This window comes from Palaemon carinicauda, chromosome 3 (genome assembly GCF_036898095.1).
Source record: "Palaemon carinicauda isolate YSFRI2023 chromosome 3, ASM3689809v2, whole genome shotgun sequence".
In the NCBI taxonomy this organism is placed as follows: Eukaryota; Metazoa; Arthropoda; class Malacostraca; order Decapoda; family Palaemonidae; genus Palaemon; species Palaemon carinicauda.
The window spans coordinates 16,276,562-16,302,316 of record NC_090727.1 but is presented as its reverse complement, the minus strand read 5'-3'; the positions used below and the strand labels follow the sequence as shown (position 1 = coordinate 16,302,316).

The 25,755-nt window shown below is 45.4% G+C and overlaps 1 protein-coding gene across 4 annotated transcripts in view; it reads left to right on the top strand.

Moving 5' to 3' along the window:
- Positions 1–25,755, top strand: part of LOC137636813 (putative nuclease HARBI1) — a 357,624-nt gene that overhangs the window by 31,849 nt on the left and 300,020 nt on the right. For 3 of the 4 annotated variants that reach the window (XR_011043237.1, XR_011043236.1, XR_011043238.1), the window contains exon 2: positions 23,307–23,385. The exons of the other annotated variant lie outside the window; for it this stretch is intronic. The gene's annotated coding sequence lies outside the window, so the exon portion shown is untranslated. The remainder of the gene's footprint in view (positions 1–23,306; positions 23,386–25,755) is intronic. 4 annotated transcript variants of the gene reach the window in all.

Below are 25,755 nucleotides of genomic sequence, written 5' to 3'. Positions count from 1 at the left end.
GATCAGTTGTGCTCATTTCTGTCTCTGGGGGTTACTCCCTTCCAGAAATCCGAGCTGTTATAGGCGCCTCTTTCTCCCTTGCTATTTCCGCAAGAGCTCATAAAGGAAGTAACGTCTGCCTTAACTCAAAAGGCTACTCAAGACCTGGTCTCTAAGACAGCCAGAAAGGTACTGCCACCTTTTTCCAGTCGCAAAACTAAGGAAGAAATAACTTTTCCTAAGTTCTCCCAGCCCTTTCGAGGAAGGTCTTCCAGCACGGGTAACTCCAGACCCGATGCAAGAAGAAATAAGAGGAGAGGCTTCAGATCAGGGCGAAGCAGAGTCTGACTGCTTTCGCCTTCAGGCAGTAGGAGCCAGACTACTCAAATTCTGGCAAGCGTGGGAGAAGAGAGGAGCAGACCTTTGGTCAATACAGATCTTGAAGAAGGGTTACAAGATCCCATTTATAGGGAATCCTCCTTTGGTCCTAGCTCCAGTGTATCTCTCTCCCAGATACAGAGACGAGGCAAAGAGACAAGCATTATTTATTCAAGTGTCTCTCATGTTGGAAAAGGGGGCCATGGAAAGAGTACAGGACATATGTTCTCCAGGCTTTTACAACCGCCTGTTCCTGGTACCCAAGAACTCGGGGGATAGCGTCCAGTCCTGGACGTAAGTGCATTGAACAAGTTTGTCCAGAAGACGAAGTTCTCAATGGAGACTTCGAAATCAGTTCTTGCTGCAGTAAGGAAAGGCGACTGGATGGTCTCATTAGACCTCCAGGACGCTATTTTCACATCCCAATTCATCCGAGCTTCAGGCCTTATCTAAGATATGTATTTAAGGGTAAAGTTTTTCAATTTCGAGCCCTATGTTTCGGCCTCAGCACAGCCCCGCAAATATTTACGAAACTCATGCTCAACGTAGCAAAGATCCTCTACTCAAGGGGCATCAGAGCCTCCCTGTATCTCGACTATTGGCTTCTCAGAGCTCACTCTTACGATCACTGCCTGAAGGATCTCCAGACAACTTTAAACCTTACGAAAGAACTGGGTCTTCTTGTCAACAAGGAAAAGTCTCTCTTGATTCCATCACAAGAGATTCTTTATTTGGGAATGACGATTCGGAGTCGGATTTTTCGGGCTTTTCCGTCTCCTTTAAGGATGGAGAAAGCCAGTTTGAAACACCGATCTTTTCTAAGGAAAAATATGTGTTCAGCGAGGAAGTGGATGAGTCTAGTAGGAACCCTCTCCTCCTTAGAACAATTTGTTCCCCAAGGAAGACTGAACCTTCGTCCTCTCCAATTCCACCTCAATCACCACTGGAACAAGGAGAAGGACCTAGAGACTATGAGCATTCCGATTACGGACTCCATCAAAGACTACCTTCGGTGGTGGGACGAACTGGGCAAGTTCCAAGAAGTTCTCGACTTAACTCAAAAGAACCCAGACCTTGTGTTATGATCCAACGCCTCGGACTCGGGGTGGGGAGCAACTCTGAACAAATTGGAAGTTTCGGGGCTGTGGTCAGAGACCCAGAAGAACTTCCATATCAATTAAAAAGAATTGTTGGCAGTCCTATTAGCCCTCAAAAGTTTCAAAGGGTCAGTTCTCAACAAAGTGGTACAAGTCAATGCCGACAACACGATGGCATTGGCTTACATTGCCAAACAAGGGGGAACTCACTCGATATCTCTGTACGAAACTGCAAAGAATCTCCTTTTGTGGGCAAAGGAGAAGAATGTGATCCTGATGACAAGGTTCATCCAAGGAGAGAAGAACATAATGGCAGACAGCCTTAGCAGAAGAGGCCAGATCCTACCTTTAGAGTGGACGCTCCATCAACAAGTATGCAAGAGTCTGTGGCGACTTTGGGGTCGACCGTGCATAGACCTCTTCGCAACTTCAAAAACAAAGAGGTTAGAGGCCTATTGCTCTCCAGTGCCGGATCTAGAAGCAGTCCACATAGATGCATTTCTGTTGGATTGGACCAATCTAGACATGTACGCTTTTCCACCATACAAGATCCTGTACAAGGTGGTACAAAAATTTGAAGCAACCGAAGGAACCAGAATGACCCTAGTGGCCCCCTTTTGGTCCTCAAGAGAATGGTTCACAGAGGTACTGGAATGGGTGGTAGACACTCCAAGAAGCCTTCCATTAAGAGTAGATTTACTCAAACAACCTCACTTGGAAAGATTCCATCAAAATCTCCAAGTTCTTCAGCTGACTGCCTTCAGACTATCGAAAAACTCACTAGAGCTAGAGGCTTTTCGAAGGAGGCAGCTCAAGCCATTGCAAGAGCAAGAAGAACATCAACTATAAATGTTTATCAATCCAAGTGGGAGGTTTTTAGAGTGGTGTAGAGTCAACTCTCTTTCCTCGTCCAGTACCTCTGTAGCTCAAATTGCGGACTTCCTGCTCCACCTTCGAAGGAAGCGCAACTTTTCTTCCTAGACTATTAAGGGATACAGGAGTATGTTAGCGACTGTATTCAGACACAGAAACCTGGACCTTTCAAACATGAGGATCTGCAAGAACTTCTTAAATCCTTTGATACTACAAAGCAACGGCACCAAGATTCACCAGCTTGGAATCTGGACATTGTTTTAAAGTTTCTTATGAGTGACAGATTTGAGCCCTTAGGTTCAATTTCCTTGAAGGACCTTACTATGAAGACTTTGTTTTTGGTTAGTCTCGCAACAGCCAAAAGAGTTAGTGAAATCCATGCGTTTAGCAAGAACGTTGATTTTCGAGATGGTAAGGCTGTCTGTTCCTTACAGTCGGGCTTTCTCGCCAAAAATGAACGCCCTTCTCAACCTTGGTCCAAGGCTTTTGAAATTCCGAATCTTTCGAATTTAGTTGGCGAGGAGTTGGAAAGAGTCCTATGCCCAGTAAGAGCTCTGAGGTTCTACCTGGACAGAACAAAAGAATTACGAGGCAATTCGGAAGCTCTATGGTGCTCAATCAAAAAGCCCACCTTGCAGATGTCAAAAAATGCCTTGTCATTTTTTATCAGGCTCTTGATTAAAGAAACTCATGCACATTGTAATGAATCAGACCTTGGGCTCCTAAAGGTTAAGACTCACAAGTCAGAGCCGTAGCAACTTCAGCAGCGTTCAGACAGAATAGATCGTTGCAAAGCATAATGGACACAACCTTTTGGAGGAGCAAATCTGTGTTCACTTCACAATACTGTATTTGAAAAGTGTTCAGACTCGTTACGAGGACTGCTACACTCTGGGTCCATTCGTAGCAGCGAGTGCAGTAGTGGGTGAAGGATCCACCACTACGTTCCCATAATCCCAATAACCTTTTCTTCTCTTGGAACTTTTATTTGTTTTTATGATTGTTTGTGGAGATTGTTTCAGTCTTCCACAATCATTGATTTTAGTCAGGTGGTCAATTTTGTTCTTTGAAGAGCACCCAGAACTGGTTATTGGAGGAGGTTCTGTCACAATGAGGTATATACACCGGTTTGACAGTCCCTAAGAGATCTTCAGCCTCCTGGGAGGATTGCTGGATCTCATAAGGCTGGCAGACATAATGAGGCAGAGGATCATTGAAGTCAGCTTCCTTATCAGGTACGAACCCTTAAGTTGGTTTTAATTAACTCTTAAGCAGAATTCCAAATATACTAGCTGTCTCTAACCCTCCACCAAAGGTGTTAATCAGCTATATATATACAGTAACTACCGGGTAAGTCTTATGTTTAAAAATGGTATTTTCATTATAAAATGAATTTTTGAACATACTGTACTTACCCGGTAGTTATGTATAATTAAATCCCCACCCTCCTCCCCTCTAAGAGACTAGAGACATGGAATATATGAGGGTTCCTGGAATGGCTCCTAGGTACCTCGCTAGGGTGCTGGGGTGGTACACCTGGAAATCCAATCGGCGATTGGCGCTAGTTTTGAATTTTCTGCCGTGACGTCAGGGACGTGAGCTATATATATAACTACCGGGTAAGTATGTTCAAAAATTTATTTTATAATGAAAATACCATTTTGCCATTAATTTTCAATTACTGTATATAAACTTAAAATGGTGAATACACACTTAACAAAGGGGCGAATTGTATAGCTTCGCGCTCCAGCATCTGTTCGAACATGGACCAGGCTTCCATTTCCAATGATGAGACTCAATGTCTCAAACACACTTGTTCCGTAACCGAAATACAGACCATGCTATTACATAAGAGTATTACTCTCAGCGTAGCTGAAAATGACGAGCCATTAGATTTTTAACAAGGGTTAACTACCCCCGCGCTAGTAAGCAAGGGGGTAGGGGAAGGGGTAGCTTGCTACCCCTCCCCCCCACACACTGGTGAATTGTCTCACTTCACTTTTGGCTCGGACGATGAGCAGACATATCTGTCTTTCGTCCTCGCTTTTGGCAGCCTTAATCTGATTTTTCTTTTTCTTCAACTTTGTGTGTTTGGAAATTGGCCTCTACCTTCATCGCAATTATGTGCAAGTGCCCTGGACTCCCCGGCTACCCCTGTGGAACATTCATGTTGGCGGTCGAGACGGATCCTCACACCCTTTGCCCGCAGTGTCGAGGTCAATGGTGTGATAGAGACTTAACTTGTAGTGAGTGCAGGGGGTGGTCTACCTCCCAGTGGGAGAGGTTTGCCCGGCGGCGTAAGAAGAAGTCCAAGAGAGACTTTTCTCCTTCAAGGGCTGCCTTGAAGAAGGAAGGCTCCAGGGACTCTTCTTCCGCTGCCCGAACCTCCTCCGAAGCTCCCACTCGGTCAGTCTCTCGTGAGAGGCCGTTGAGTTGTAGCGTAGGCCATTGTTCTGTTTCCCGACCTTGGGGTGCGGGAGAGGGCGTTGCCTCCCATAGTGAGGCAGCTCCCCCTCCTCCTCCGGGGGAGGATATTGATTCTCATTACGATGATGACCATACTGTGTCTAATGATGATCTCTTTCAGCTTTGGGCTTCCTTGGGGCTTAAGGGCTTGTCCTCCAAGGAAGCCCTGTTTGACCTGATCCAGTTGGGGGCAGCTGTCAAGCAATCGCCAGTAATAGCAGAGGTAGACCCTCTGTCTATTGTCGACGTTGTTGTGGCAGAGGCTTCCGACGGGTCTGGTCAAACCTCTGCTGCTGCTGTTGCGGACGTTGCTGCAGGCTCAGCCTCCCCCTCCGAACATCCTTCGAGGGGAAAGTCGAGTCCCACGGTCTCTCCTGCGGGTGTGTCTCCTCCTCGGGGGAGCGCACTGACAGAGACTCCTCTTCGAAGGACCGACGATGTGGATGCCCTGCCTCGAGGTCACCTTCGCCGTAAGGCTTGTCTTCCTCTTCGCCGTAGGGGCCTTCCTTCTCCCTACAAGGGAGTTAGGAGGGGCCTCGTGGGGTCTTCTTCACCGCCGCCTTCCCCTGCAGAGGATTCTTCTTGTCGGGAGCAGACCGTCGCAGCCACGTTTGACCTCTCCGCAGATCGCTCACGATCTCCTTTGCCTGCCAGACCTTCCAGTTCTTCCGGCCTGCCATCGCCTCTGGATGCAGATGCGCAGCAGGCGCCTTCTCATCCTGTCATCCGACGGGCACCGGTCCCTTCGGGGCAAAGGGACGTATCCCACGGTGTGGGTAAATCCCTTGCGCTCAACTGCGCATTGGCGCGCAGTAGCGCACATGCGCTCTCCAGAGCTGCAGCCTTCAGACTCGTCTCGCCAGCGCGCTCCTGCTCGTCAGCGCTCTCCTGCTCGCCAGCGTTCTCCTGCTAGCCGTCAGCGCCCTTCTGTTCCTGCTGCGCGCCATCAGTCTCTTGAGCGCCAACGACCGCCTGCTCGTCAGCGCGCACCTGCGCACCTTGTTCCTGATGCGCGCCCTGCGCGCCAACGCACACCCACGCACCCTAGATCTTCGGATCTGGACGCAGGCAAGGACCTTACTCCTTTGCCTCGCCCTCGCGCACCTGTGCGCCCATCTTCGCCTGCGCAACAACGCGCGCGCACTCTGGTGCACACTTCAAGAGTTCCTGCGCGCTCGCGCGCCCACGAGTCGTCTTCTGAGCCCGACCGCGAGCGTTCGCTCTTGCGCACTTCCTTGCGCACTTCCTTGCGCACTTCCTTGCCATCAGATCCTGCGCCCCAGCTGACTGCGCATCGACACCCTCCTGCACACCAACGATCTCCTGCGCGCCCGCGCAATCCTTCGCCTGTACGCCAGCGCTCGCCAACGCGCCAGCGTGCCCATGCCTCGGATCGTCACAGGTCTCCGACGCGCACACGCGCTAAATCACCTGCTCGCGGTCGGTCACCTGCGCGCACTGCGTGCCATTTTTCGCCAACGCGCCATCATGCGCCAATGCACCATCGCTCTCCATCGCGCCAGCGTTCGCCAACTCCCCATCGCTTGCCCACGCGCCATCGATCTCCAGTGCGCCGTCGATATCCTGCGCACCATCGTTCTCCTGACCGACAGCGATCTCCTCTACCCTCGCGCGCTCATTCACCCGCGCGCCCGTGCGCACCTTCACCTGCGCGCCAACACGCCCCCTCGCCAGCGCGCCCACGCGCCCACGCGCCCACTCGCCTGCGAGCGAACATCTCTGTGTGACTGCGCGCCTGCGCTCCAGCAGTCGCCCAGGCGCGACCCTCCGAATGCTCCAGCGCGACCCCCATTCTCGCCGGGATCCGCAGCGCGTGCTTCCGACAGGGACGCCTACTTCCAGATCGCCATCAGGATAGCCAATTCGCAAGCGTAGGGCTCTCATCCAGGACCAGGAAGAGTCACCGGAGAGGTCCAGGCAACATTCTTCCCTTTCTTCATTACAGGCAGGCCCGTTGCGTCCACTCCGAAGGATCAGGAGATCCCCTTCCCTCCAGCGGGGATTACTGACACTGCGTCGGTCACCCGTCAGTCTTGGTTTGGTCACCTGATGAAAGCGCTGGTGTAGGCTGTGAAGCCGGCCCTCGCTGATCTGGGACTCAAACCAAAGACAGACTCGCCCCCGCTGAAGAGAAGGAGAGGAGTGGACTTCGTGATGACTTCTCCCAGGGAGAAGTTGGCTCCTAAGATGTCCGGCAGGAAGGCTCCATCCCCTTCGCAGTCGTTTTCTCCTACTCCGGTGGACGATGCTTTTCCGTCCTCAGGAGAGTCCAGCGAGGTGGGGGCCTCTCCCACGGCACCAATGGGAGGAACCCCACCTCGAGGAAGAGAAACGTCTCGCGTGGAAGGTACCTTCCAGACCTCTTTGCTGGAGTCCTGTATCCCGCCCTGGAGGGAACCCAAGGACTCAAAGACGATTCTTAAGTCGTCTTCACGGAACCGACCAGAGCCAACCAGACCCCGGGAGAACGTCCACGTGTCTCCCCAAGAAGAGCCTTTGGGGACAGGAGACTTAGCTGCTAGTCCACAGGCAGGAGAGCAGCACGAGTCGGAGCATGCCTTCTGGCAGGTCTTGAATCTGATGAGGCAACTCAACAGGTTCAAGGACCCGGAGATCGCCCCTCGCGAAGGCAAGGATACGGTCCTAGACCAAGTCTATGGTACCCAGAAACCCCCAAGGGCCAGTGCAACTTTGCCTTGGTACCAGGGGGTGAAGAGTGCCAGAGATAAGGTCGAAGCCCAGCTCTCGGAACTCGCCTCCTCCAGCCGTTCTTCTGCCGGGAACAAACTCCTCCCACCTCCTCCTTTACAGCAGAGGAGGTATTTTGAGATCATGGGGGAGTCCAGTATAGCTCTCCCCCTCCACCACTCGGTGGAAGAGCTCACCAGGGGAACTCCTCTTGAGAAGCTCTCCTCCCGGCAGGTGACATTCTCGGCATCGGAGATCCTTAGCCAGGAGAAGGTCATGAAGTGTGCAATGCAGGCCACTTCATGGCTGGACGTCTTGCTGGGTTTTCTGGGCATCCTATTGCGCTCCGAGGACTTGTCTAAGGAGAGCAATAGGAAGGCCCTGGAGACCTTCCTCCTCTCGGGCACTCGCTCCATTGAGTTCCTGGCTCACCAGGTTACCAACCTGTGGGCCAACTCGATCTTAAAGGGACGTGATGCGGTGACCGAGAAGTTCCATCCGAAGGTCCCCGCCGTGGATGTCTGCAGGCTCAGACACTCCTCCATCCTTGGAGGAAGCTTGTTTGAGCCCAAGGATATAGAACTCACAGCTGAGAGGTGGAGGAAGTCGAATCATGATTCGCTCCTCAAAAGGGCCCTCACATCTCGGCCCTACAAGCCTCTAGCTCCACAACAGCATCAACAGCAGCCTCGCAGGACACCGTAGCAGGCTCCGGCAGCTAAGACAAAGGTGTCTAAGCCCCAGCCCTTTCCTGTCAAGGACAAGAGGGGCGGAAAGTCCTCCAGGGGAGACATAAATCCTAGAGGGAACGGCCTTGGCCGTAAACGCTAGGATTGGCAGTCCCCCTGCGTGTCCACCTGTGGGGGGATGCCTACAAAGTTGTGTGCACAGGTGGCAGCAACATGGGGCCGATTCCTGGATGGTCTCTGTGATCGGCCAAGGATATCGCGTCCCATTCACAACATCTCAACCTCCCCTGACAGCGAATCCAGTGTCATTGAGCTCCTATGCCATGGGATTGGCAAAGGGGCTAGCCCTTCGGGCAGAAGTCGAAACCATGCTCAAGAAGGATGCTGTCCAAGAGGTCGTCGACGGCTCCCCAGGCTTCTTCAGTCGACTCTTTCTTGTAAAGAAGGCGTCTGGAGGCTGGAGACCCGTCATCGATCTCTCAGCTCTGAACAAGTTTGTCAAACAAACTTCATTCAGCATGGAGACAGCAGACATGGTCAGACTTGCAGTGAGACCACAAGACTTCATGTGCATACTGGATCTAAAGGATGCGTACTTCCAGATCCCAATCCATCCATCTTCCAGGAAGTACTTGAGATTCAGCCTAGACAGCAAGACCTACCAGTTCAAGGTACTGTGCTTCGGTCTCTCCACAGCACCTCAGGTGTTCACCAGAGTGTTCACCCTGATTTCGTCGTGGGCGCACAGGAACGGCATCCGTCTCCTCCGTTATCTGGACGACTGGCTGATCCTGGCAGACTCGAAGTTGACCCTTCTTCGACACCGAGACAGGCTTCTTGGACTTTGCCAAGATCTGGGGATCATGGTAAATCTCGAGAAGTCCTCTCTGCAGCCAACCCAATGACTGGTATATCTAGGCATGTTATTAGACACCAATCTCCACAAAGCCTTTCCATCAGACGACAGGATAGCAAGGCTGAGGAGGGTTGCAGAGCCCTTCCTCAGGCGGGAAGAGCTTCCAGCCCAATCATGGTTACGTCTTTTAGGTCACCTAGCCTCCCTGGCCCGTCTGGTCCCGAACGGCCGTCTCAGGATGAGATCCCTGCAATGGCGGCTCAAGTCCCGGTGGAATCAGGGCACTGATTCCCCAGACTCTCTGGTCCCTATAGGACCCACAGAACAGGCAGACCTGCGGTGGTGGCTGATCGACAAAAACCTACGAAAGGGAGTGGATCTTCTCGTCCTTCCCCCGGATTTGTTCTCGGACGCGTCAAAAGAAGGGTGGGGGGCCCACATTCTGAACCAGAGGGTCTCAGGCCTTTGGTCAGAATCAGAAAAGTACCAACACATCAACCTGCTAGAGATGAAGGCCATGTATCTAGCCCTTCAACAGTTCCAACGGACCCTGGCGGGCCACTCCGTGGTGGTGATGAGCAACAACACCACGGTAGTGGCTTATATCAACAAGCAGGGAGGTACCTTTTCACAACAGCTATCCCATCTTGCAGTAGAGATTCTGAGGTTGCCCGTTGAGATACTACCACTAGAGAGGTATTGGATCCTTTGACTGGCCAGACAGTAATGCATTGGATCCCTCTCTCTGGTCACAGCTTATTTTTTCTTTGCCTACACTTACACAGAATAGTTTGGCCTATTCTTTACATATTCTCGTCTTTCCTCATACATCTGACAACAATGAGATACTTAACACATCTTCACCCAAGGGGTTAATTACTGTACTGCAATTTGTTCAGTGTACTTTCCTCTTGGTAAGGGTAGAAGAGACTCTTTAGCTGTGGTAAGCAGCTCTTCTAGGAGAAGGACACTCCAAAATTAAACCACTGTTCTCTAGTCTTGGGTAGTGCCATAGCCTCTGTACCATGGTCTTCCACTGTCTTGGGTTGGAGTTCTCTTGCTTGAGGGTACACTCAGGCACACTATTCTATCTTTTTTTTTTTTTCTTCCTCTTGTTTTTTTGAAATGGTGTGTTGGGCAGGCTTAATAGAAGGGCCATGGATGCCTGGTGGTTTATCAAGAGGTTGTCTTTTCCTTTTTCTGATTATTTTTCTTCTCAAAACCATCCTTACTGTCCTCCCTTCAGTTGAAGTGGCTATCCTGGAGGGTATTTAGCCTTGCATGGTGTATCGGCTCCTCCATGTTGACCAGTTTTTCCGACTTTTTACTATAGTCTATGGGTATCATCAATCACTTTGTTTATAATTCTGTACGTATTGTTTTTGTTATAATTCTTGTTAATATAGTTTTTAAGTATGCTGTCTCTTTTTTATTTCTATTAATTCTTATGCTGTCTGGAGACATTGAGCGAAATCCGGGACCAGTACGTCCTAGATTTTGTCAATGTCGTCTTCTGTATTGCAATATTCGTGGTCTTCATGCAAATATCCAAGACCTTACAGTTGCGTCCAGACAATATGATATTCTTTTGTGCTCAGAAACTTTGGTTTCTAATATGAGGCACTCATCTGAGCTCCTTATAACTGGTTTTAAGAAGCCAATAATGTTGAAACGTGATGCCATCCCTAGGGCCAGGGGAATGGCGGTGTATATTAGGACAGAGTACCCTGCTTCTCATAAGTCCTGCTATCAATGTGGATGTCATGAGATTAAGGTAATAAAAGTTTGTGGCAGGCATAACAACTTTTATTTGTGTTCGATCTACCGGAATCCAGACATAGATGATTCTATCTTCGATTGTCTTCTTACTATTATGGCTAAGATACAAGAAGATGATAGAAAGGCTTCTTTTGTCTTTGTTGGTGATTTTAATGCTCACCATAGGGAGTGGTTAAGTTCTATCTCTCCTACCGATCGCCATGGCTTAAGAGCTTTAGACTTTGCCTCTGAATCAGGCTGTGAGCAAATCATAAATGAAGCTACTCACAGGTCTGGTAATTGCTTGGACCTCGTATACACTGACTCCCCTGGCGTTATAACTAATAAGGTTGGTTCTCCAGTCGGGACATCTGATCATGCCTTGATTTCATTATTAGTGAAGACTGAGCAGCCTGTCCCTGATATATCATATTCTTGTAAAATTTATATGAAATCCCAAGCAGACTGGAATGGGATTTTACATGACCTTTTGTGCTTGAATTGGTCACAATTATATAATAGTGTAGATCCTGTTGTCCCTTTGAATGAGAATCTAGTCAACATAATTGATAGGCGTATCCCTTCTCGTGTGCTAAGGTACCGAGTGAAGGACAAACCGTGGTTCAATGATGATTGTAGACGTGCTTATTTGGAGAAACAGGAGGCCTATCGTCTTTGGAAGGGGAACAGATCAGATTTGACCTGGAACAACTATACTCAGCTTCGAGCTTTTGCTCAGAGAGTTTATGCCTCAACTGAAAAGGAGTACAATTTAACCATAAAAGAAACACTTTCTGGTACAACTCAGGAACATAAATGGTGGTCTACCCTTAAATCTGTGCTCTTTGGTGTAGATGCAACAGTTCCTCCTTTACTTAAACCAGATGGCTCAGTCACTCACTGTCCAAAGGAAAAGGCAACGCTTTTGGCTGATGTTTTTGACAGTAAACAGAGTAATGAAAAACTTGAACTTCCTCATTCCTGTTTTCCTGAGGCTAAACTAACTAGTTTAGCTTTTCGATCTCGTGAGATTAAAGCTCTGTTGATGGACCTTGATGCTTATGGAGGTGTAGACCCAAATGGTATTTTTCCTTTGTTTTTTATAAAGACAGCAGATTTCTTAGCTCCAAAGTTATCTGTTATTTTGCGCAAGTTAGCAAGAAGAGGAGCTTTTAGCACTAGTTGGAGAATTGGTAATGTTACTCCTCTATGTAAATGTGTTTGTGGTAGCTCAAGTCCCACTGATTACCGCCCAATTTCCATAACTCCCATATTATCTAAAGTTTTTGAACATCTTCTGGCAAAACGTCTTAATAGGTTTGCTGAAGGTAATCATCTACTCCCTAGTTTGCAATTTGGTTTTCGTAAAGGCCTTGGAGCATGTGATGCCCTTCTTACAATCTCCAATGCTGTACAGAAATCCCTTGATTGTGGTCGGGAAGTTCGTATGATTGGCCTTGATTTTAGTGCTGCCTTTGACCGTGTTAATCATGAGGCCCTTGTTTTCAAACTGAAACAGTTGGGAGTGGGTGGGTTGTTTCTTAGCATTATTATTGATTTTTTAAGTAATAGATCTCAAAGAGTTGTTGTTGATGGGCACCATAGTGATTATAGGAATGTGATATCCGGTGTTCCACAGGGTAGTGTTCTTGGCCCATTACTTTTCATACTATATACACATGATATGTGGTTTGGCCTAGAAAACAAGCTTGTTGCATATGCAGATGATGCTACTCTCTTTGCATCAATTCCATCCCCTGAATGTAGATCTAGGGTTGGTGAATCTCTTAATAGAGATTTAGCTAGAATTAGTGCATGGTGCAAATTATGGGGTATGAAGTTGAATCCTAACAAAACTCAAAGTATGATTGTAAGTAGGTCAAGGACGGTGGCTCCTCAACATCCGGATCTCAGTATTGATAATGTTTCTTTAAATATGTATGACTCTTTCAAAATTTTAGGTGTGATTCTCGACAGCAAATTTACTTTTGAGAAACATATAAGGTCTCTGTCTTCTTCAATTGCACAAAAAATAGGCTTATTGAGAAAGTCTTTCAAGATTTTCGGTGATCAATCTATTCTGAAGAAGTGTTTTAATTCTTTCATTCTACCTTGTTTTGAGTATTGTTCTCCTGTTTGGTCTTCAGCTGCTGATTCTCATCTTAATTTGTTGGACAGAAACTTACGGTCTATTAAATTTCTTTTTCCTGATCTAGATATTAATCTCTGGCACCGTCGTTCAATTAGTTCATTATGCATGTTGCATAAGATTTTTCATAACTCTGACCATCCTTTACATTCAGATCTCCCTAGACAATTCTATCCTGTTCGTAATACTAAGCAGGCAGTTAATTCTAATAGCCAGGCCTTCTCCATCACGAGGCTCAATACTACGCAGTACTCTAGAAGTTTTATTCCAGCTGTTACCAAGTTGTGGAATGATCTTCCTAATCGGGTGGTTGAATCAGTAGAACTTCAAAAGTTCAAAGTTGGAGCAAATGCTTTTTTGTTGACCAGGCGGACATGAGTCTTTTTATAGTTTATTTATGACATATTTGTTTTTGATGCTGTTAATAGTTTATATATGACATGTCTGTTTTGACATTGTTACTGTTTTTAGAATGATTTATTGTTAATTTGTTCTCTTCATTTATTTATTTCCTTATTTCCTTTCCTCACTGGGCTATTTTTCCCTGTTGGAGCCCCTGGGCTTATAGCATCTTGCTTTTCCAACTAGGGTTGTAGCTTGGATAGTAATAATAATAATAATAATAATAATAACACTATCAGCTCGCTTCATTCCTGGCAAGAGGAATGTGCTCGCCGACAATCTGAGCAGAGCTTCGCAGATAGTGAGTACCGAGTGGTCTTTGGATCCTCAGATAGCCAACAAAGTCCTGACTTTGTGGGGTTCCCCGACAGTGGACCTGTTCGCGACAGCCTTGAATTTCAAGCTGCCTCTGTACTGCTCCCCAGTCCCGGACCCCAAGGCTCTCTGGCAAGATGCCTTCCAACAACGATGGGACAACCTCGACGTGTACACCTTCCCACCGTTTTGTCTGATGAGAAGGGTGCTCAACAAGACCAGACTATCGGTCAACCTGTCAAGGACCTTAATAGCTCCGCTATGGCATCACGCGGAATGGTTCCCGGACATTCTGCAACTCCTAACGGAACCTCCGAGAGAACTTCCCCCACGACACGAGCTACTCAGGCAACCACATTGCAACATCTACCACAAAGCCGTAGCCTCGCTTCGGCTTCACGCCTGGAGACTATCCAGCGTCTCCTCACGGAGAGAGGCTTTTCGCAGTAGGTTGCAGAAAGAATGTCTCCACACCTGCGGAGGTCCTCCGCGGGAGTCTACCAGGCGAAATGGAGAGTCTTTTGTGGTTGGTGTCGTGGGAGGGGTATCTCTCCACTCGATGCCACTATTCCAGCAATAGCGGTGTTCCTCGTGTATTTGCGGGAGGAAATGCGCCTTTCAGTCTCGGCGGTGAAAGGCTATCGCTCAGCCTTAAGCCTGGCCTTTAGGCTGAAAGGAGTGGACATTTCTTCCTTGCTAGAACTTTCTTTACTGTACTCATACGAAGCTACGAGCTTACCTGCCCTCAGTCAGAAGTGAGACCTCCTCCATGGAACGTGGTTCGGGTCCTCAGGGCTCTGAAGAGACCCCGCTCGAACCATTACGCCAGGCCTCTGACCAACACTTGACTTGGAGGACGGCTTTCCTACTCGAGTTGGCCTCGGCCAAACGAGTTAGTGAACTTCATGGTCTCATACGACATCGCCCATTCAAGGGGATGGGGGGAGGTAACGTTCAGGTTTGTCCCTGAGTTTGTTGCCAAGACTCAAAACCCTTGAGTGCCGGACCCACGGTTCGACTCCTTCAGGGTCACGAGTCTCCGTTCTGTAACAAGTGACCCAGATCATCTGCTATTATGCCCTGTGAGGAGTCTGAGGCATTACTTGAAGAGAACAGCTGCAGTGCGTCCCCGCGTGCAGGCGTTGTTCGTAAGCACGGGAAGGACTAAGAGGAGGGTCACCAAGAACACCATCTCGGCCAGGATTCGAAGGGTTATCCATCACGCCTTGAATCCTGACCCTCCTCCGTCATGTCGCTCTAGAGCACACGATGTCAGGGGCATCGCTACGTCCCTGGCCTTTAAGAGAAACTTCTCTGTGACACAGGTGCTACAAGCTGGGGTCTGGAAGCGTCAAACGACCTTCACAGCCCACTACCTGCAGGACGTGACCCACAGGAGCCTCGATACTTTTTCTATCGGCCCCGTGGTGGCTGCACAACAGCTGGTCTAACCTCAGGCTCCTTATTGGACGGGTAGCAGAAGGTTGAGGGCATTTTTACCCGGTCTCAGTCTGCGTGAATGAACGTGTATATCTGGCCCTTACTTCTTTCTTCATCCTCCCCTCTCTTGGGGAAAGCAGCTTCCTGGTCTCTGCATAGCTGACCTTAACCTCTGCAGGTAAACCATGCTCCCTTGTGTTCCTAGTATTAAGTTAATACTGTCGCGTCCCCCATACCCTAACGAGGTGGTATTGGGAACGTCCTAGCCTAGAATTCCATCTAAAGGACTCCAGGTCAACTTCCTAGGACGAGTCACACACTATTCTTCCACACACAAGCTTATATAGGCCGCACGTTTCTTGCAGAGCAAGGAACTTGTGGGGTGCAGGGACTCTCTTTTTCTCGAGTGTTGCTCACTCGGATTCTGAGTCCCCGTGTATAGCCAAAGCCAGTAAGGCTGGGGACTTTCCACCCTTCCTAAGGGGTAAGTCACCTTGTGTAAATAGCGTGGTTTGTATTTCGGTTACGGAACAAATTACAAATTCAGAGATAATTTGTATTTTTCCTAACCATAAACCTTAGCTATTTACACATATTTGGCCGCCAGCCCTGTCCCCCAAGACAAGTCCTACCTCTAAGTGAAGTGAGACAATTCACCGTTGTGTGGTGGGGGGAGAGGGGTAGCAAGCTACCCCTTCCCCTACCCCCTTACCAACTAGCGCGGGGTTAGTTAACCCTCGTTAAAAATCTAATGGCTTGTCATTTTCAGCTACGCCGAAAGTAATACCCTTATGTAAATAGCTAAGGTTTGTATGGTTAAGAAAAATACAAATTATCTCCGAATTTGTCATGTTTCTACCCTAACCTTTTATTATTGATATGATCAGTAAAATAAGAGCTCTGATTATATTGGATATTGCAATACAGTACTGAAATTAAGTAACAAAGAGGTTTAAAATACAAATTGCCTGCCCTTTATTCTGCTTGAACAAGTTATTTATGCCAGTAGCATCACCTATCACTGCTTTTCTGAACTACCAGGTGGAAGGAGGCTCTTATGATATGTGCTATGGCAACAAAAGGAGCAAAACGGGAATTTTTATTAAAATCTGTAACTTTGTTGATAGAGGTTTTCGCCAGTATTACTGTATAATGATATTCAAAATAGTGTTTGTTCCCATACTAACAAACCTTCCGTTATTTATGTGGATATTCTTTCAGCGGCAGCTGGGGGTAGCCATTAGACTTATATTGCGAGGGGCCTAATCGCTTAGCGTGTAGGCAGGGGGTGGCTGGGGGCGGTACCCAGCTGCCTCTATCTATACTCTCACAGTGGTGAGAGACGTCTTTATTTCTTTTGGCTGCGTAGAAATCGAATGTGTCCGCTCCCCTCCTGACTGTCATTGGACTTATTGATTTTTGCTTTCTCTTTGCAGGTGTACGTGTTCTTCTGCAAACACCTCCACCATGAGAACGTGTCCAGAATGAGAGGGTGCGGCGTGCGGGACCTTCATGTCGTTGTTAGAGACCAACCCGCACTTTCTGTGTCCGACGTGCCGAGGGCATCGTTGCGAGCAGGGTTCGCCCTGCGCACAGTGTAGGGAGTGGTCTACCTCCCCATGGGAGAAGTTTGGGTGGCGTAGGAAGAAGGCTAAGAGCGATTGCTCTCCCTCAAGGGGGAGCGGTGAGCGTTTTTCTTTTTCTCGCACCCCTAAATCTCTCTCAAAAACTCCTTCTCGCACGCCCTCTCACGAGGGATGAGCGAGTAGGAGTGCAGATCGTTTATCTCCTTGGCAACCCCAGGGTACTGGGTGGATTGTTGCTTCCCCTAGAGGAACAACTTCTCCTCTAGCTGCTGGCGAGCCTTTCTCCCTTTCAGATTTGTTTCAGGTGTGGTTGTCCTTAGGGATTTCGGGACCCCCCTTCGAAGGAGAAGCTGCAGCTCCTTCTTCAGTGTGGTGCCACAAGGGAACCTTCTCTGGAGCCGTCGACATCTCATGCTTTGGAACTGTGCGAGGTCCATCTGTCGCCTTCCACTGGCCCTTTCACGTGTGGACGAGGTGATTGTTCGCTTTCGCCTCTCCAACGACCCCCTGCTGATGACAAACCCTCTCTCCATCCTGGGACCTTGTCGTCCCTTAATCCTCAACCCTCTGTTTCTTCCCACCGAAACCCTCTGGTTGCAGGTGATGATCTTCCGGGGATCAGCGCGCCTTCCACCAGCAGCACTAAGTGATGAGCATAAACAAACAGGGCAGTACCTTTTTGCAGCCTCTATGCTATCTTGCAGTAAAGATCCTCAGATGGTCTGAAGAACATTTGGTGGCTCTATCAGCTCGCTTCTTTGTCGGCAAGAGGAATGTGCTTGCAGACAATCTAAGCAGAGGGACTCAGATAGTAGGCTCCGAATGGTCTTTGAATCGTCAGTTAGCAAACAAAGTCCTAACTTAGGGGGGTTCCCCGACTTTAGACCTGTTTGCAACATCTCTGAATAGCAAGCTTCCGCTGCACTGTTCTCCAGTCCCGAACCCTCAGGCTGTATGGCAAGATGCATTCCAACAACGGTGGGACAACACCAACGTTTACACCTTTCCCCCGTTTTGTCTGATGAGAAGACTGTTCAACAAAACAAGAGCATCCTAAGATCTAATGATGACCTTTGTATCTCCACTACAGCATCACACAGAGTGGTTCCCAGACCTCTTGCAACTTCTCGTAGATCTACAGAGAGAACTCCCTCCAAAACCAGATCTACTCAAACAGCCATAAGCGAACATCTTCCATAAGTCCGGGCAGTCGCTTCGACTTCACGCTTGGAGACTATCCAGCGTCTCCTCTCTCAAAAGGGTTTTTCACGACAAGTTACACAACAAATGTCTGGACACTTGCGTAGGTCCTCAGCTTTGGTCTACCCGGCAAAATGGAGAGTCTTCTGTGGTTTGTGTCATGGAAGGAATATCTCTCCACTGGATGCCACTATTCCAGTAATAGTGGAGTTTCTTGTATACCTTCGGGAGGAAAAGCTCCTTTCAGTATCGGCGGTGAAAGGCTATCGCTCAGCCTTAAGTCTTGTCTTCAAGCTGAAAGGAGTCAATATTTCCTCTTCGTTGGAGCTTTCTTTACTTATACGGAGTTATGAGATCACTTGCCCTCACTCAGAGATCAGGCCTCCTCCATGGAACGTGGTTTACGTCTTGAGGTCCGTAAAAGGAGCTCCCTACAACGATGACGCCATGCAATTGACCGAAATCTCACTTGAAGACGGCGTTCCTGCTTGCTTTAGCCTCGGCAAAGAGAGTCAGAGAATTTCATGGCCTCTAATATGACATCGCCCATTCAAGGGGATGGGGGGAAGTGACGCTCAGCCTCGTCCCTGAGTTTATTGCTAAGACTCAAAATCTGGGGGTGCTGGACCATAGATTCGGGCCCTTTCAGATTGCGAGTCTTTGTTCTGTAACCAACGACCCAGTAAGGAGTTTGAGATTCTATTTTGAAAGCACTGCAGCAACACGACCCAGACTAACATCTCTGTTTGTTAGTCCAGGAGAGTAAAGAGGAGAATCACAAAGAACACAGTTTCTTCCTGGATTCACCAAGTGATCAAAAAGAGCCTTGGCTCCGGATCCTCCTCAGGCTCGTCGACCTAGAGCCCATGACGTCAGGGGAATCAGTACTTCCATGGCATTTAAACACAACTTCTCCATGTTGCAGGTTCTCCAAGCGGGTGTGTGGAAAAGACAAACCACATTCACGGCCCATTACCTCAAAGACATGACCCACAGGCGACTCGATACGTTTACTATCGTTCATGTGGTGGCTGCTCAAGAAGTGGTTCAAGATACCTCAAGCTCTTGATGGACAAGTAGCAGTTGGTTGAGAGCATTGGTTACCTGGGTTAACACTGGGATGAATGAGAAGAATGCTTGGCTTTCCTTTCTTCATCTTCCCCTCCCTTGGGGTACAGCACCATGGGTACCTCTGCAAGCTGGCTTCAACCTCTGCAGGTAATTATCACATCCCTTGTGTAACCTTGTATGTTAATGAGTTTTTAAACTGTCCACATCCCCATTGCCTTCTGCCAGAGAGCAATGGGATTCGTCTTGTTGTTTTTCCTATTTAAACTCGGATGTTCATACAAATACCAACCTTTATTTTACTACATTGCACAGGCCGTGAGTATATTCACTTAGTATATTTCAGCGAGGTGTCAAAGTTTTCTTAGACCACAGTCATATACTGTACTAGGTAAAACCGGGTCAATGTCCATGCCAGATCTAGGACTTCCACCCACCTAAGAGTGAGTCATCCACATAAATAATGGAAGGTTTGTTAGTATGGGAATAAATGAAAAATCCAGAGATAATTTGTATTTTTCCCTAACTAATATAAACCTGGAGTTATTTATATAAATTGGCCCGCCATCACCTGTCCCCCAGAAGTCTTGCCTGCAATAAAAAATGATGTCTCACCGCTGTGAGAATATATATAGAGGCAGCTGGGAAACCACAGTTAGGCAGGGTTTCCACCTCACAACTAAAGGCTAATGGCTACCTCCAGCTGCCGCTGAAAGAATATCCACATAAATAACTCCAGGTTTCTATTTGTAAGGGAAAAATACAAATTATCTCCGAATTTGTCATATTTGCAAAGATCTATTCAATTACGTGAGTTTCAATGCCCTAACTAATATTGCACCATTCTATAATTGAACCAAAAAAGTTACCCTTATATTACTGTAATATCAAAATTGTTTGAAGCACAATAATATAGCTAGGGAACCATATTTACAAGAGGTATAATAGTGTACATCATTTTCTGGGAAATACCCTGTTGTTGTGTAAAAATATAATTGTTCTGGCTTAATTGTAAACCCTCCTCTATTTATAAGTATTACTTTTGGTGTAGCTGAGTGACGAGCCAAGATCATTTTAGTGAGGGATAACTACCCCATTTGCTAGTTAGCAGGTGGGGGTGGGGTTGACCAGTTGCCCCGCCCACTCACCCCTCTCGGCTGAGTAACCCATTTTCCCTTTGGCTCGGTAGAGTGCCGACATACTGTCGCTCTCTCCTGCATTTGACTTGCCTTGATTAATCCTTTCTCTTTTTCGCTTTTCAGATTGTATGTGCGACTGGAGTCACGGTATGCGTACTTGTCCTGGTCCTGAGGGCCGCGCATGAGTTACCTTTATGGCTGCTGTTGAGACGGATCCTCACCTGCTGTGCCTGGCTTGTTGGGGCCATCAGTGTTCTAAGGAGGTCACCTGTGATCAGTGTTGGGAGGGGTCTGCCTCCCAGTGGGAGAGGTTCGGGCACAGGAAGAAGAGGGCTTAGCGTGATTCTTTGCCTTCGGGGTCTTCCTCGAAGTCGAAGAAATCACGAGCCTCTTCTTCTACCCCTTAACATCTTTCGGAAGCTGCTCCTTCGCTGGTCCCTTCCGGGGAACGGCTGAGTTGCAGCGCAAGCCTGGTTACTCCAGGTCAACCTGCAGGCTAGGCGACGATGTTGACTATCCTAGCGAGTTAGCTCCGTGTCTTCTCCCAGGGAGCGCCTGCTCGTTTACTGAAATCTTGTCTCTTTGGCCATTGCTTGGCGTCGATGGTTCCCTTTTGAAGGAGGTTCTTTTCGAACTCCTTCAATTGGGAGTGGAGAGAAGGTGTCCTTCACCTTCCTCCGGGTTGGTTGATCCTCCTTATGTGGGTTGCAGGCGCTGTAGCCCGTTGGTCAGACCCACTCAATAAGTACTTACTACTGTACATACTTCCCCTTCGATTTAATTTTCACCCTGCGACAATGCCACGCCTGACAGGAATTCCGAGTACGCACAATCTCTAACCACGCACGACGGGATATAAGGGAGCCTTTAGACTTAGCATTGATAAGAACACCATATTTTATACAATGTTTCAAGTCAGATAAACCCATCCTTGTCTGTCTCCTTTTGAATTCCAAGACAGGTTATATTCATATACAAGTGGGAATTCGTAGTAAAATTTAGTTCACATGGCTCACAATCATGGCCATATTCAGGTAGAGGCAGTCTACTTAAACACTCACTGTTGACATTATCTGTGCCTTTTGAATACTCAAAACAATAATCTGAGCTGTAACCGAGCAGAACATGTGAAATGTACTCCTACTGTGCGGGAGAACAGTTTACACAAATGTTTTTTATAATAAATATGATGAATTTTGAACCAGAAAGAAATTCTATTTCACCGAAACACCACAGGAATTTTTTTTTTTATGATGCCAGTGACATTTTTTAAATTCACATTGAAAGCTGGCCTTCTTACTGGTTTTAAATAGTATATTAAATTTAAAAAGTTTCATTTTTAAATAGTTTCATCTCAAGTTATTAATTGTGTATTAACCATACTTAAATCGGCCGCAATGACCACTGATGCTATGATGCCAGATAATTATAAATCATTTATTCATTCACTCAGTGAGTGTGTGAGCGGGGTGGCTGGTCTACCACCTTGCTACCTCCCTGCTAACTATGGGTGAGTTGTTATACTCCCGGCGAAGTTTATGGCTAGTTTTCTAGCAAGCCGGAACAATACATCGATAGTAAAGAGCTCAAGGTTTTTATAATTAGGAAAAAATACAAATTACTTTCAAATATACAGTATAGCTTTTCTGAAAAAAAAGTTTATATTTAATTGGAAATGGTAGACCTTGATAGATATATTTTCATAGTAATTTAAGGAAGGCCTTTCAATGCATGATTCTTATTTATCAATGTTATTCGATGTTGGTTGTTTTGGAAAATATGCCCTAAATGTAGTTGCAACAAAATTGCTTAATCGGAGAATATTTCATAATTGGAATTATTAATGACGTAGTAATTTCAGGAATGATACTTGAAATTATGTAAGGAGCTAAAGTGTAGGGAAAAGCTTTTAAACTTCACTACTTCAAAGTTTATTCTTTCCTTAATGTAACCAAAAGTTGAAATTACGAGTAAATATTGGTTATTGGAAAAAAATCGTACGAATAAATTATCCAACTTTCAAATTTGATGTCAGTTTATATACGAAATTACAGAATTAAGTAATGCGTTATGGCATGACTTGTTCGAAGAGGCATATTCCTTAGAAGTTAATCAAAATAGTGAAAAATTGTAGACAAATTTTATAGATTATAGTGAAAGCTTCACAATTCTATGAACATTTAGTTTTTATCTCTTAATTGTAATTTATGTTGATTTAGATGAATACGGCCCCCTTTATGTCTCGCCTTTTCTCTTAATTCTTTTTAGTTTTGGTAATTTTTGTAAGTCTGATATCTTTCAAACCAAACATCATTATTATTGATATTAGTTGAGTTAACTAAAAATTAATTCCGTGAAGTTTCCCATTACAATAGCTTTGATTACTAATGATTTCATTTATATAATCCATTGATAATTCATATATACTGTATAACAAGTATCTAAAGGAATGATACAGATTAGGAATTTTATGGCCTTGTTGTTTGATGAATGACTTGAATGATGTCCTTCAATTTAGTTTGCTTGTCTATGTTGCTCGAATTTAGTTTCATACAATCACTCTCCCTTTTGGCCCTTCGGGTCTCATTGCAACCCAATCGCCTCGTGACTTGATATGTCAGCGTCGTCTGACGTAAATTGATGATACCCTTTCTAAACACAGACCAGACCCTATGTTCCTTATCTTTATAAATCGAAGGACCAGTACTCCAACGAACGTGACACCCTCTGGCATTCATTAGTGGTTACCTATCGGGGTCCGTTGGGTGTTTAGTGCCGTCAATGCACCTCCCCCGGGTGTCTTTGCAGCATTCCTTCGACCTATTAGATGCACGTTGTATATTCTTTGACTTTACCTCCATGCCCATTTCTTTTCATCTCTCTTTTCAAACTTTCACTTCTCAGTACAACTACTGGTGTGCCTCCTCCCGTTAAACTTGGGCGCAGAATGTCCTCACAGGCTCCATTACGTAGCTATATAGGCCAAATTCACAAATCCAATCCAACCAATAGAGTCAGTAACTTGGTCTAGTGTTCTTAATTTGATGGTTATTTTAGAATTGTTTTCGGCAATCAAAACATTGTAACCATAATCTAGGAAATTTCACGTTAGCCTGATCACAATTGTTATCAGTCCAATTTTAAATCACATTTGCCATGCTTTCACCGTCATTACTTACATTCTCTTTCTGTCTTTTTCTAGAGCCTTGTCTCAAGTGTGATTCTCCTGTTTGACTGTTGCTTGACTATGACATCTTTCCAATCTTCGCCCAAAGGAAAAGGTAAAGACGCAATTTTGATTTCAGTTTTAAGTTAAACTATGCCCTATCATAGAGTTTTTTTTTAGCATGTATATAGAGCTCTTGGTAAAAATAATCTAGTAAACTACCTTATTAGGTTACTGTTGGCGTTAAGATGAATTCTGACATTTTAAATTTTTTAAATTAGCTTCTATGGTTGGTTTTTGTCTTAGGAATTACATACCTCATCGTTATATGTATGTGATATACATTTTTCTGACTTTTGCTTTCTTACATAAGTATGTATAATTGTATATGCATATTATTTATTATTATTATTGTTATTATTATTATTGTTGTTGTTGTTGTTGTTGTTGTTGTTGTTATTTGCTAAGCTATAACCCTAGTTGAAAATGCATGATGTTGCAAGGCCAGGGGCTCCAACAAGAAAAATAGCTCAGTGAGGAATAGAAACGATGACATGAATAAACTACAAGAGAAGTCATTAACAATTAAAATAGAATATTTTAAGAATGTAACTTTAGAATACACATTTCATATATAAACTATAAAAACTAACAAAACAAGAGGAAGAGATATAAAACAGAATAGTGTGTCCGATTGTACCCTCAAGCAAGAGAACTCTAACCCAAGACAGTGGGAGACCATGTTACAGAGGCTATGGCACTACCCATGACAAGAGAACAATGGTTTGTTTTTAGAGTGTCCTTCCCATAGAAGAGCTGCCTACCATAACTAAAAAGTCTCTTCTATCCTTACTAAGGGGAAAATAGCCACTGAACAATTACATTGCAGTGATTAACCCCTTGATAGAAGAAAAATTGTTTGGTAATTTCAGTGTTGTCAGGTGTATGAGGACAGAGGAAAATATGTAATAATAGGCCAGACCATTCGACGTATGTATTGGCAAGAGTAAAATGAGCCGTAACCAGAGAGAAGGATCCAATGTAGTACTGTCTGGTCAGTCAAAGGACCCAATAACACACTAGCGGTAGTATCTCAACAGGTGGCTGGTGCCCTGGCCAACGTACTACGTACTATATGCCTATGTTTTAATGTTACTTGTATGCGGTATATAGATAGATAGATAGATAGATATACGCATGTATGTATATACTTTTATATATGCATGAATTTATGTATATGTATACTTACACGTGTGGGCTGGAATATTTTGGATGTGTACACATTTATGTATGAGTAGATGTTCACATGCATATGTTTGTAAGTATATGTTTGCATAAGTTTCTGGACATACTTTAATTTGGAAAATTATTTGAGATAAGACGCATTTTTTTAATTGAATCTATTTAATATTTAATATGACATTGATCTTGGATTCTAACAACTTTACGCAACGTAATGTATCTTCCAGGTTTACGGGTATTTAAGAAAATACGTCTTAGCTTTTATGAATGTTCATTAATGAACTTGAAAGGATATTGTGAAAGACCATCATGATAAAGATTTTAATATTTTTAATAGACATTCAACTTACATTCTTACTGTACAGACACAGCAAAGTATTACTCCTCCACCTTAAGGCGTTCAAAAATGTTTTGAACTTCTTTCTGTTTTGCAAATATTTAGAGTAATCTGGGTGAAAGAAAAAAATGCTCAAAAACGTATGGGTTTGGATTTGGAAAAAAAAATCGCCTTTTGATAATTTTCGTAGTCTGTCAACCACCAGAAGAAAAATATTGCGACTCCCCTAAGCGAATTAAATATCATATATTTTTTCATTGCTCTTTTCTAATTTTTATTGAATTGCAAAGGGGCCAGAATGCCTCATTCAAGTGAATCCAATAATGGTTAATGTAACACTTGAAACTATACAATTTCACATGTTATGAAAGACAGTTGGCGAATGTTACTAAATATGTAACACCTCTCTCTCTCTCTCTCTCTCTCTCTCTCTCTCTCTCTCTCTCTCTCTCTCTCTCTCTTTCAAATATTGAAGTAGAAGCAATCACGTTCCGTCTCGGATGTAGATATAGAATCTATTTACATTGCAATAGAGGCTCAGAGTTTGATGTCGATCTTTATTGGCCTATGTTTCCGTAGTCTGAATCAAGATGTTATTTGAATAATGGCTTCCTGCGGGAATGATATTTACTTACTCCTTTTTGTTTATTTGTAAATTTTTGCAAATATAGAGTGTGAGATAAAAGATACTTATGCTCTGATCAGAATTTTGTCTGACATTTTATCAGAATCCAAGTTTATTTTTTAAGATTTTAACGTTTTTAAGAAGCATGGTTTTGATAAATAAAATTCAAATTTTTATATATCCAATTTTTATCTATAATTCACTTTTCATCGCTTAGATTTAATAAATATTATTTTTCCCTCCCGAATGTATTCGGGCCAGCTTTGTAAGAGTCAAGACTG